General features: G+C 43.7%; 1 long non-coding RNA gene across 1 annotated transcript; it reads left to right on the top strand.

Annotated features, from left to right (window-relative positions):
• Positions 1–3,730: 3,730 nt before the first annotated feature.
• On the top strand, positions 3,731–6,647 carry LOC132424342 (uncharacterized). Its single transcript, XR_009519202.1, has 3 exons — positions 3,731–3,801; positions 5,316–5,430; positions 6,585–6,647. It is a non-coding gene; the product is annotated as an uncharacterized lncRNA (long non-coding RNA).
• The last annotated feature ends 5,880 nt before the right edge of the window (positions 6,648–12,527 follow it).

The following is a 12,527-nucleotide window of genomic DNA, read 5'->3' as shown; positions in this document are numbered from 1 at the left end:
GCACCTGCCCGAGCTGCTGGGGGAGGGGGTGAGGACTGTGTGACACGTCCTTTGGGGTGAGCTGGTCTGCTTTATTTTACTACTCACAGCCAAATGGATCTTCCAAGGCCAATCCATTAGACTCATTGGTCTGAGTGGGGTTAAGCAATGCCTATGGGTGCCACTGCGTGCCGGTAGTGGAGTATTTTGGGGTCTAAAGGACCAGTCCACACACAATGTCTTTTAGTGATGTCTCCTCTATCATCCGGTGTCTTCCAGGGATCAGATTATACGTGGGGAAGCATAATAACAGTGATGCCCATATTCAGAGAGCCCATCATTCAGTCCTCAGAGACTCCCCACCCCACCCCCGCTGCCCCGCCCCGCCGTTTTTTTCAGCTTGCGGGATCCTAGCTCCCCTACCAGGGACCAGGGATCAAACCCAGGCCCTCGGCAGCGAGAGCGCAGAGTCCTAACCACTGGACCACCAGGGAATTAACAAATTTTAAAAAATAATTTATTTTATTGAAGTATAGTTGATTTACAATGCTGTGTTAATTTCTGCTGTACAGCAAAGTGACAGTTATACACGTACATACATTCTTTTTTTTTTTCTTAACATCTTTATTGGAGTATAATTGCTTTACAGTATCGTGTTAGTTGCTGCTGTATAACAAAGTGAATCAGCTATACGTATACACATATCACCACATCCCCTCCCTCTTGCGTCTCCCTCCCACCTTCCCTATCCCACCCCTCTAGGTGGTCACAAAGCACCGAGCTGACCTCCCTGTGCTATGCGGCTGCTTCCCACTAGCTAGCTATTTTACATTTGGTAGTGCACGTATATACATTGTTTTTCATATTCTTTTCCATTATGGTTTATCCTAGGAGACCGAATACAGTTCCCTATGCTATACAGTAGGACCTTGTTGTTTATCCATTCTCTATATAATACTTTGCATCTGCTAATCCCAAACTCCCAGTCTTTCCCTCTCCTGCCCCCCTCCCCTCTGGCAACCACAAGTCTAGAACCCTTTTATATACAGGGTAAAACCTAGCAGTTCAGAACTTGAACTACTGGACTCAAATCTTCACTCCTCCAATGACTAAGAAAACTTCAATAAATTACTTAACCTCCTGGGCCCTCAGTTTGCTTATCTGTAACATAACGACCTCTAACCTTACACGTTCGGGGAGAGTTCAGTGCAACAATCCAAGTGAAGCTCTTAGCACACGGTCAGGCATGGAATAAAGGTTCAATACAAGCTGGCGACTGCTGTCAACATCCATGAACTCATTTGACTATAACAGCACATTTGAAGTCATTTTCTTCTTTTGAAGATATTTTCTTCCTTGGATCAATGAGGAAAGTGAGATCAGAAAGTAAAAAAAAAACAAGCCTGGGGGAAAGAAGGGGGAGAGAAAGAGGAGACTAGGGAGTGGGAGGCCAGGTGCCACAGGCAAGGGGCATGAAGGGGACAGAGGCTTACGCTCCAAGTGGCTCTGCGTTCCCTGTGGAGTGCGCAGGAGGGGTCGTGACCCACAGATAACAGAGACGAGACAAAGACATTGAAAGGGGACCCAGTTACGGAAGGGACTGAAACTTTACAGTAAAGAGGGGAAAAGATTAGATTGGCATTTTATCCTGAAAAAAAAAAAAAAGGCGGGGCTTCCCTGACGATCCGGTGGTTAGGTCTCAGCACTCCCACTGCACAGGACATGGGTTTGAGCCCTGGTCAGGGAACTAAGATCCCATGAGCCGTGTGGTGTGGCCAAAAAAAAAAAAGACACCAAAATTATGAAAATAACTTTATGGAGATTATATTTCCAGCCACGTGCTCATTCTGAGACCAATAAAGACATCTGAACCTTTTTTTTTGATAAAATTGTATGGTCTTCTTTACTTCAATTTTGACTTTCACATCACATTTATTAAAAAAAGGGCACTTTTTTCCCACAAAAATATTTGATGGCCTCGTCAATTTTGAGGGCCTTTTCTGAATCCTTGTCACACCCGTTGTCTCCTTTTACTTCTCTGTTTTCTCTTTGGTGGTTGCCAACTGCCCTTGGTCAAGGTGGCTGAGATCAGTCCTGCTAAGTGACTTTCACCCACTTCAGGAAACCCCGCGACTCTGCAAGATTTGCAATTTCACCTTATGAACTGATTTGCATTCGATTTGAATTGTAATTTTGGATGTTGCTACAAACCACACAAGTGTTGATTTGCCCGGGGTGGGGGTGGGGGTGCGGGCGGGATGGTTTCTGGTGTGAAACAGGGAGAGACTGTGTTATGGTCCATTAGAGAGAGTTTCATGCTATGACAACTTTTGCTTCGTGAGCGAGTCATAACTGTAGGCACTTGGGTAACAAATTCTCAGATAACAACCATACGCCGTATAGGAACGAAGCACATGGTTTTGATAAACACAGGGCTTCATGGCCAAAAATGTGGCTAACATTTTCTTTCTATAGGCAATTACAGTGGGATGAGAGAGGGCAGGAAAGTAATGATTGTAACAGGTTATATATAACACACTGAATAAAATAGGAAGCCACTAGTCCATTCTGATATAAACAAATGACTCAGTTGAAAGTCTGATGAGCAATGAAATATTTATGTGGTTTCAAGGGTCTCCACAAAATACTCATGAAAGAGGAGAGAATCACTGTTGAGGACACCATTCTGACCAACGTCACCAGCATGGGGCAAACTGAGGTCGCGCCCCACACGGTAGGATGCAAAGAACCCAGCATTGCTTCTGCAATATTCCCGCCAAAGAGGCCCTATTCCCGCCTGACTCTAACCCAGGGGAAACATCAAGTCAAACCCAAACTGAGGGACATTCTACACAAGTCTGGACTGTCGTCTTCAAAAGTGTCAAGGACATAAAAATCAAGGAAGAAAGGAGGAGCTGCTCCAAACTGAAGGAGCCCGAAGAGACAGGGCAACGGACGCACAGGTGATTCTGAACTGGATCCCTCTGTTGAGAAAATGCTGTTTTCAGGCTACTTGTCGAGACTTGAATGGAGCTTGAGGGTTAAATGGCAGCGATGTCTCAATGTTATTTCCTAACTTTTCAAAGGGTTGGACTCTGCTGAAATTGCAGGGCATCAGGTCTGCAAGAGGCTTTCAAATGGTTCAGGGAGGAAAGGGCTGTTTGTACGTATACTTGCAACGTTTCTGTAAGTTTGAGATTGCTTTTTAAAAAAAAGAGCAAGGAAGGCGGTCCTTCTCACTGAGCAGTTGGTAAAGTCATGCAGGATGCAGGGTGGAGTTAAAGGGCAGTGCTAAGGAGTGGCACCGGCGGCTGTGTGTTCGTTCAGGGAAGACACCTGCCAGGCGCGTGGAGGGTGGGCCTCGGGAAAGAAGGTGGGGGAGGGGCTCGGGACATGCTGTAGATGACAGGGCTGGAGCTCCGCCAGGGACAATAGACAAGTAGAAAACAGATTCGAGACCTCCAGAGGAGGGGGATGCAAAAAAAGAGGAGGGGGAGAAGGTGAGGGAGGTTTCAGGCCTCACGGGGAGGGGAGGGTGATGTGGGTCAGTGGTGAGTTGGGGCCTGGGGGCAGTGGGCTTGGGCAGGCGGGTGATGGGCATGCTGAGGACCAGAGCAGGCAGGCTGTGGCATGGGCTCCCCACCAACCTCCAAGGTCCAAGGTAGAAGCCAGTGTGGCTCATCTTCCCAGAAGGGGATTTTGAAATCTTGGAGTGACAGACACCAGGAAGCAATGAAATATGGTCTGGAACCAGGAAGAAAGATCACAGATGAGCAATATGAATTGGGGGTTATCTGCTGGGAAGCCAAGAGAACAACTGAGGTTAGTGAGGGAGAGCAGGGGGGAAGGGGGGAGGGAGGGCAGGCATGGGGGAGGGGAGGGGAGAATATGGGGGAGGGGGAGAGGGAGTATGGGGGAGGGGAGGGAGAGGGAAGGAGAGGAGGGGAAGGGGAGGGAGGGAGAGCATGGGAGAGGGGAGAGGGAGTATGGGGGAGGGAGGGAGAAAATGAGGGACAGAGTGTGGGGAGGGGAGAGGGGAGGGAGGGAGAACATGGAGGAGGGGAGAGAGAGGGCAGGGGGAGGGGGAGGTTTCTAGGAGGTTGAGGGGAAGGGGCCTGGGAAGGGGACAGTAAGTGGGGCTGGGGAAGCAGGAGGCAAACCTGTCTATCTGATTATTTAATCGTGTGATTAATCTAAATGCCCCAGTGAGAAAATATCCACCAGATCACAAGGGTTTCCTACTCACTTTCTGACCTTCTAGCTTTGCTTTTTGTTTTTTTTTTTTAAATATAAACTAACCTCTATGGTTAAAAGTAGAGCCCTCCACACAGCACACCCCGAATCTGTATGAGTCCCTCTCGCTCACTTTGGACAGAAGACTTGGTCCAGCAGTTAGCAGAGAGGATGCAGAGGGTGTGGTCCTCAGGGTCCCAGCTCCACCATGTACCAGCCTTAGGACCTTGGGACAGTTACTTCATCTGTCTGTGCCTCAGTTTCCTCATCTGTTAAATGCAGGTCATACTAGTTCCTACTCCTAGGATTATTATGAGAGTTAAAGGTGTTAACGCTCGAGAACTTCCTGGAATCGTGGCCAGCACTATGTGTGACTGTGTGTTACTAAACAAGTGTGAACCCTAACTGCCGTCCAGCCACAGACGCCTACCGGCCACCCCTGCTGCGGGAGTGAAGTACAGGTTACCCTCGTACTGGTACAGCACAAGCAGATGGCCCGTGGGCAGGGAACTTCTGATGTCCAGAGGCCGGTCTAGCCATCCATTTGTTGCCAGATCAGAGCCCCCGTGGTTGATCTCAGGAATCCAAGCTGGCTGTCACACACACGTGACCATGGAGGTGACAGCGGGGGAGGGGGGACTGCCGGGGGAGGAGGGAAAGCCTGAGTCCCCGCAGGACTGTCCAGAATGCGCTCTCCTCCCCCGTCTCAGCCCAGTCTCAGCCCAGGCATAGTAGAGCCGCCTCCGCCTTCAACCTGCAGACACAGGACCTTGTTAAATGCAGATTCTGCTACAACATGGATGAGCCTTGAAGAGGTGATGCTGGGTGTCACCAAAGGACAGCCACTGTATGATTCCTCTCTCTGGGGTCCCTGAGTGGTCAAATTCATCAAGACAGAAGGTGAACGGCATTTGCCAGGGACTGGGGAGGTGGAGATGGGTAGTCATTGTTTAATGGGGCCAGAGTCAGTTTTGCAAGATAAAACGGGTTCTGGAGAGGATGGTGGTGACGTTTACACAGCAGTGTGAAAGTGCTTAATATCACTGAACTGTACTCTTAAAAATGGCTAAGAGGGTAAATTTAATTAAATTAATTTTTTTTAGGCCACGCAGCGCGGCCTGAGGGACCTTAGTTCCCCGACCAGGGACTGAACCCACGCCCCCTTGCAGTGGAAGCCCCGAGTCCTAACCACTGGACCACCAGGGAAGTCCCCAGAAGGTAAATTTTAGATGTGCATTCTTACCACAATGAAAAATTCTTTAAAAAAAATGCAGATTCTGATTCAGCCTTTCAGGAGTGGGGCCTGAGACTCTGCATTTATATACAACTCCTAGGGGAGGCCAGTGCCATGGGACCTCACTTAGAGCAAAAAGCTGCTGCACAGCTGAGCCAGGTGCCTTGAGGTCCTTTTTAACAGTCCCAGCACCTGCTTTGCATTAAAGCTATAGGAACGGCTTGAGTGAAATGGAATTGGACTCTAAGCCCTTTGAGAGCTCTGGCCTCCTCATTCGACACTCAGAGAAGCGGCCAAGAAAGCTTCCATCGCAACAGACACAATCCCAGCAAAATACTTCTAGAGCCAGAATTATTATCTGTTCCTCTAGGGCTGGCCGACTCACTAGGAAATTAACTTCAGCCTGCGAGCTCATCTGGTCCTTTACTAGGGGGTTCTTCTAGCGGGTCTGAGCCTGCAACTTTCCTCCGGCTAGCCCACCAACACAGGGACCACCCCTGTGATGTTCACTGCTTATCTCCCTAGCACAGTAACTAGTGCATAACAGATGTTCAATAAACACGTGTTGAATGAAAATAGCTAACACACAGATCGTGCTTATAAAGCAGTGTTCTGAGAATTTTATACGGTAGATGGTATTTTCCAAAGAAGGCCATAAAACGTCTCCCATCCTACATGTTCTTCTTCTTCTTCTTTTTTTGGATATTCATTTATTTATTTGGCTGTGTTGGATCTTAGTTGCGGCACGCGGGAACTTTTGTTGCGGCGTGTGGGCTTCTCTCTGTAGTTGTGGCGCGCGGGCTCTAGAGCACGTGGGCTTAGTTGCCCCGCAGCATGTGGGATCTTGGTTCCTGGACCAGGAGTCGAACCCATGTCCCCTGCACTGGAAGGCGGATTCTTAACCACTGGACCACCAGGGAAGTCCTTACATATACTTCTTATAATTGACCTGGATGTTCTTCCCATGGAGGAGTGGGGTTTATGTCCCCTCTCCTGGAACCTGGGTGGACTCAGTATGGATCAAATGGACATTTGAAGGCATAAGTCAAGAACTGTTTGCATAAGTTTTCCAATGCTGTATCTTTGAATTTAATTTTTTATTTTTATTATTTTCTTGGCCATGCTGGGTGGCTTGTAGGATCTCAGTTCCCCTATGAGGGATCAAACCCGGGCCCGGTGAGTGAAAGTGCCGAGTCCCAACCACAGGACCGCCAGGGTATTCCCTCGAATGCTGTATCTTTGGAGAAAAGATCTTTCTAGAACTGGAGCGGACCTTCTTCCTGTGTTAGCCAACGATTGCCACAAAAGGGCTGGATAATAAACCATCAGTAGGCTTGCAATACTTTACTCTCAGGGATCTGTGGTTTGCTGGGGGGTGGGGGTTGGACCAGGTTGTACTCAGCTGGGGGGGGGTGGGAGGTGGTCTGGTTTGGCCGCACATGTCTGCCATCCTTTTCTAGAACCGACGGGCTCCCCTAGGTCTGTTCTCAGGCAATGGCAAAGGCTCAAGAGAGCCTGCCAAACCCACCAATGCTTTCCAAACCTCCCCAGCATCTCACTTGCTTGTATCCCAGTGGCCAAAATAGACCTCACAGCTGAAGCCACAGTCAAGGGAGGGGAGGAGAGTGAATATTTTTAACAATAGCCACACCTTTTCCAGTGTTAGCAACATATTTAGACGTGTTTAGAGGTCTTACAAATATGTGGTGGCCGTGTCCTCATTCCATTCAATACCCTGAACACATTATTTTCAGAGGCTGCCTGGTACCCCGTCCTATAAATGCATCCCAATGTATTTCATCGCTCCCCAGTGGTTGACTATTTAGATTGTTTCCTTTTATTGCTGCTGTAATTAATATATGACAACATCCATGCCCATGAATCTTGGTTCACATTTCTGGATAATTTTCTCAGGATAAAGTTCTTGAAGTGGAATTTCTGGTCAAAGGGACTCAATTTTAAGTCTGTGGACAGAACCTTAATGGCAGAGAGCTTTGTTCAAACTCCCTCCTGGAAAGATTACACACAGACTGGTCTCTGTAAGTGGAAGCTCACTTACAAATTAAATTCTTTGTTGTAAAACATGGGAGCCTCAAGTGAGTTTGGGTGGCATGAGCCAATTTTGCCTAAGACTGGTCACCCAGGAAAATGGGAAATTTAAGTTTTACTGGGGAGAGAAATCCTATGCTGAGGTCCATAGTCAGAATGGACACATATATATTTTGCAAAACACCATTGGAGGAGTACAGAAGAACAAAAACATGCTTTCTGTGAGAAGCATTTCTTCTTTGTTATAGAATCCAGTTGCTAAACCACACTTGGTGACCAAGTCGTATTACATATTTTTAAATTGAATTAAAGCTCTCGGCCCCCACTCTTAAGGTTGGTGAGAAGTCCAAACCAGTCATTTTGATAGGACACACACACACACACACACACACACACACACACACACACACACAGTCTCCAGCCAGGGCTACCATGTATATAGCACTCAGATTGCGCACAGAACTGAAACCTTGCAACCCAGATTGGGACTTAAACCCACGGTCTTTCAACTGAGATCACACACCTCATCACAGGACCTAATGAAGCTCAGGTTCTTGATGTCTCATTGCAGAAAAGTGAGAGACAAAGTGATAGGTAAGAAGTAGATTTATTTAGAGAGAAACACACTCCATAGACAGAGTATGGGCCATCTCAGAAGTCAAGAGGCCCCAGGGTACAGGGTGGTTACTTTTCATGGGCTGGGTAATTTCCTTCTTTCTTTTTTTTTTTTTACGTCCTAAATTTTATTTATTTATTTATTTATTATTCATTTATTTACATAGCAGGTTCTTATTAGTTCTCTATTATATACATATTAGTGTATATATGTCAATCCCAATCTCCCAATTCATCCCACCATCCCACCCCAACTTTCCCCCCTTGGTGTCCATACGTTTGTTCTCTACACCTGTGTCTCTATTTCTGCCCTGCAAACCGGTTCATCTGTACCATTTTTCTAGGTTCCACATATATGCGTTAATATACGATATTTGTCTTTCTCTTTCTGACTTACTTCACTCTGTATGACAGTCTCTAGATCCATCCACGTCTCTATAAATGACGCAATTTCATTCCTTTTTAAGGCTGAATAATATTCCATTGTATATATGTACCACTTCTTCTTTGTCCATTCATCTGTTGATAGGCATTTAGGTTGCTTCCATGACCTGGCTGTTATAAATAGTGCTGCAATGAACATTGGGGTGCATGTGTCTTTTTGAATTATGTTTTTCTTGGGGTATATGCCCAAGAGTGGAATTGCTGGGTCATATGGTAATTCTATATTTAGTGTTTTAAGGAACCTCCATACTGTTTTAAACAGTGGCTGTATCAATTCACATTCCCACCAACAGTGCAAGAGGGTTCCCTTTTCTCCATGCCTTCTCCAGCATTCGTTGTTTGCAGATTTTCTGATGAAGCCCATTCTAACCAGTGTTAGGTGATACCTTATTGTAGGTTTGATTTACATTTCTCTAATAATTAGTTGAGCAGCTTTTCATGTGCCTCTTGGCCATTTGCATGTCTTCTTTGGATAATGTTTATTTAGGTCTTCTGCCCATTTTTTGATTGGGTTGTTTGGTTTTTTAATATTGAGCTTCATGAGCTGTTTATATATTTTGGAGATTAATCCTTTTTCCGTTGACTCATTTGCAAATATTTTCTCCCATTCTGAGGGTTGTCTTTTTGTCTTGTTTATAGTTTCCTTTGTTGTGCAAAAGCTTTAAAGTTTCATTAGGTCCCATTTGTTTATCTTTGTTTTTATTTCCATTACTCTAGGAGGTGGGTCAAAAAAGATCTTGTTGTGATTTAAGTCAGAGTGTTCTTCCTATGTTTTCCTATAGTGTCCAGTCTTACATTTAGATCTTTAATCCATTTTGAGTTTATTTTTGTGTATGGTGTTAGAGAGTGTTCTAATTTCATTCTTTTACATGTAGCTGTCCAGTTTTCCCAGCGCCACTTATTGAAGAGATTGTCTTTTCTCCATTGTATATTCTTGCCTCCTTTGTCATAGATTAGTTGACCATAGGTGCATGGGTTTATCTCTGGGCTTTCTATCCTGTTCCATTGATCTATATTTCTGTTTTTGTGTCAGTACCATATTGTCCTGATGTCTGTAGCTTTGTAGTATAGTTTGAAGTCAGGGAGTATGATTCCTCTACCCCCGTTTTCTCCCTCAAGACTGCTTTGGCTATTCGGAGTCTTTTGTGTCTCCATACAAATTTTAACACTTTTTGTTCTAGTCTGTAAAAAATGCCATTGGTAATTTGATAGGGATTGCATTGAATCTGTAGATTGCTTTGGATGGTATAGTCATTTTCACAATATTGATTCTTCCAGTCCAAGAACGTGGTATATCTCTCCATCTGTTTGTGTCATCTTTGATTTCTTTCATCAGTGTCTTATAGTTTTCTGCATACAGGTCTTTTACCTCCTTAGGTAGGCTTATTCCTAGGTATTTTATTCTTTTTGTTGCAATGGTGAATGGGATTGTTTTCTTAATTTCTCTTTCTGATCTTTTGTTGTTAGTGTATAGAAATGCAAGAGATTTCTGTGCATTAATTTTGTATCCTGCTACTTTATCAAATTCATTGATTAGCTCTAGTAGTTTTCTGGTAGCATCTTTAGGATTCTCTATGTATAGTATCATGTCATATGCAAAGAGTGACAGCTTTACTTCTTCTTTTCCAATTTGGATTCCTTTTATTTCCTTTTCTTCTCTGATTGCTGTGGCTAAAACTTCCAAAACTATGTTGAATAAGAGTGGTGAAAGTGGGCAACCTTGTCTTGTTCCTGATCTTAGTGGAAACGCTTTCAGTTTTTCACCATTGAGGACGATGGTGGCTGTGGGTTTGTCATATATGGCCTTTATTATTGAGGAAATTTCCCTCTATGCCTACTTTCTGCAGGGTTTTTATCATAAATGGGTGTTGAATTTTGTCAAAAGCTTTCTCTGCATCTATTGAGATGATCATATGGTTTTTCCCCTTCAATTTGTTAATATGGTGTATCATGTTGATTGATTTGCGTATATTGAAGAATCCTTGCATTCCTGGAATAAACCCCACTTGATCATGGTGTATGATCCGTTTAATGTGCTGTTGGATTCTGTTTGCTAGTATTTTGTTGAGCATTTTTGCATCTACGTTCATCAGTGATATTGGCCTGTAGTTTTCTTTCTTTGTGACATCCTTGTCTGGTTTTGGTATCAGGGTGATGGTGGCCTCGTAGAATGAGCTGGGGAGTGTTCCGCCCTCTGCTATATTTTGGAAGAGTTTGAGAAGGATAGGTGATAGCTCTTCTCTAAATGTTTGATAGAATTCACCTGTGAAGCCATCTGGTCCTGGGCTTTTGCTTGTTGGAAGATTTTTAATCACAGTTTCAATTTCAGTGCTTGTGATTGGTCTATTCATATTTTCTATTTCTTCCTGATTCAGTCTTGGCAGGTTGTGCCTTTCTAAGAATTTGTCCATTTCTTCCAGGTTGTCCATTTTATTGGCATAGAGTTGCTTGTAGTAATCTCTCATGATCTTTTGTCTTTCTGCAGTGTCAGTTGTTACTTCTCCTGTTTCATTTCTAATTCTATTGATTTCAGTCTTCTCCCTTTTTTTCTTGATGAGTCTGGCTAATGGTTTATCAATTTTGTTTATCCTTTCAAAGAACCAGCTTTTAGTTTTATTGATCTTTGCTATCGTTTCCTTCATTTCTTTTTCATTTATTTCTGATCTGATTTTTATGATTTCTTTCCTTCTGCTAACTTTGGGGTTTTTTTGTTCTTCTTTCTCTAATTGCTTTAGGTGCAAGGTTAGGTTGTTTATTCGAGATGTTTCCTGTTTCTTAAGGTAGGATTGTATTGCTATAAACTTCCCTCTTAGAACTGCTTTTGCTGCATCCCACAGGTTTTGGGTCGTCGTGTCTCCATTGTCATTTGTTTCTAGGTATTTTTTGATTTCCTCTTTGATTTCTTCAGTGATCACTTCGTTATTAAGTAGTGTATTGTTTAGCCTCCATGTGTTTGTATTTTTTACAGATCTTTTCCTGTAATTGATATCTAGTCTCATAGCGTTGTGGTCGGAAAAGATACTTGATACAATTTCAGTTTTCTTAAATTTACCAAGGCTTGATTTGTGACCCAAGATATGATCTATCCTGGAGAATGTTCCATGAGCACTTGAGAAAAATGTGTATTCTGTTGTTTTTGGATGGAATGTCCTATAAATATCAATTAAGTCCATCTTGTTTAATGTATCATTTAAAGCTTGTGTTTCCTTATTTATTTTCATTTTGGATGATCTGTCCATTGGTGAAAGTGGAGTGTTGAAGTCCCCTACTATGAATGTGTTACTGTCAATTTCCCCTTTTATGGCTGTTAGTATTTGCCTTATGTATTGAGGTGCTCTTATGTTGGGTGCATAAATATTTACAATTGTTATATCTTCTTCTTGGATCGATTCCTTGATCATTATGTAGTGTCCTTCTTTGTCTCTTCTAATAGTCTTTATTTTAAAGTCTATTTTGTCTGATATGAGAATTGCTACTCCAGCTTTCTTTTGGTTTCCATTTGCATGAAATACCTTTTTCCATTCCCTTACTTTCAGTCTGTATGTGTCTCTAGGTCTGAAGTGGGTCTCTTGTAGACAGCAAATATATGCGTCTTGTTTTTGTATCCATTCAGCCAATCTGTGTCTTTTGGTGGGAGCATTTAGTCCATTTACATTTAAGGTAATTATCGATATGTATGTTCCCATTCCCATTTTCTTAATTGTTTTGGGATCGTTATTGTAGGTCTTTTCCTTCTTTTTTGTTTCTTGCCTAGAGAAGTTCCTTTAGCAGTTGTTGTAGAGCTGGTTTGGTGGTGCTGAACTCTCTCAGCTTTTGCTTGTCTGTAAAGGTTTTAATTTCTCCATCAAATCTGAATGAGATCCTTGCTGGGTAGAGTAATCTTGGTTGCAGGTTTTTCTCCTTCAACACTTTCAATATGTCCTGCCACTCCCTTCTGGCTTGCAGAGTTTCTGCTGAAAGATCAGCTGTTAAC

Source organism: Delphinus delphis, chromosome 4 (genome assembly GCF_949987515.2).
Source record: "Delphinus delphis chromosome 4, mDelDel1.2, whole genome shotgun sequence".
Taxonomy (NCBI): domain Eukaryota; kingdom Metazoa; phylum Chordata; class Mammalia; order Artiodactyla; family Delphinidae; genus Delphinus; species Delphinus delphis.
This window is presented reverse-complemented; position numbering and strand designations above follow the sequence as displayed.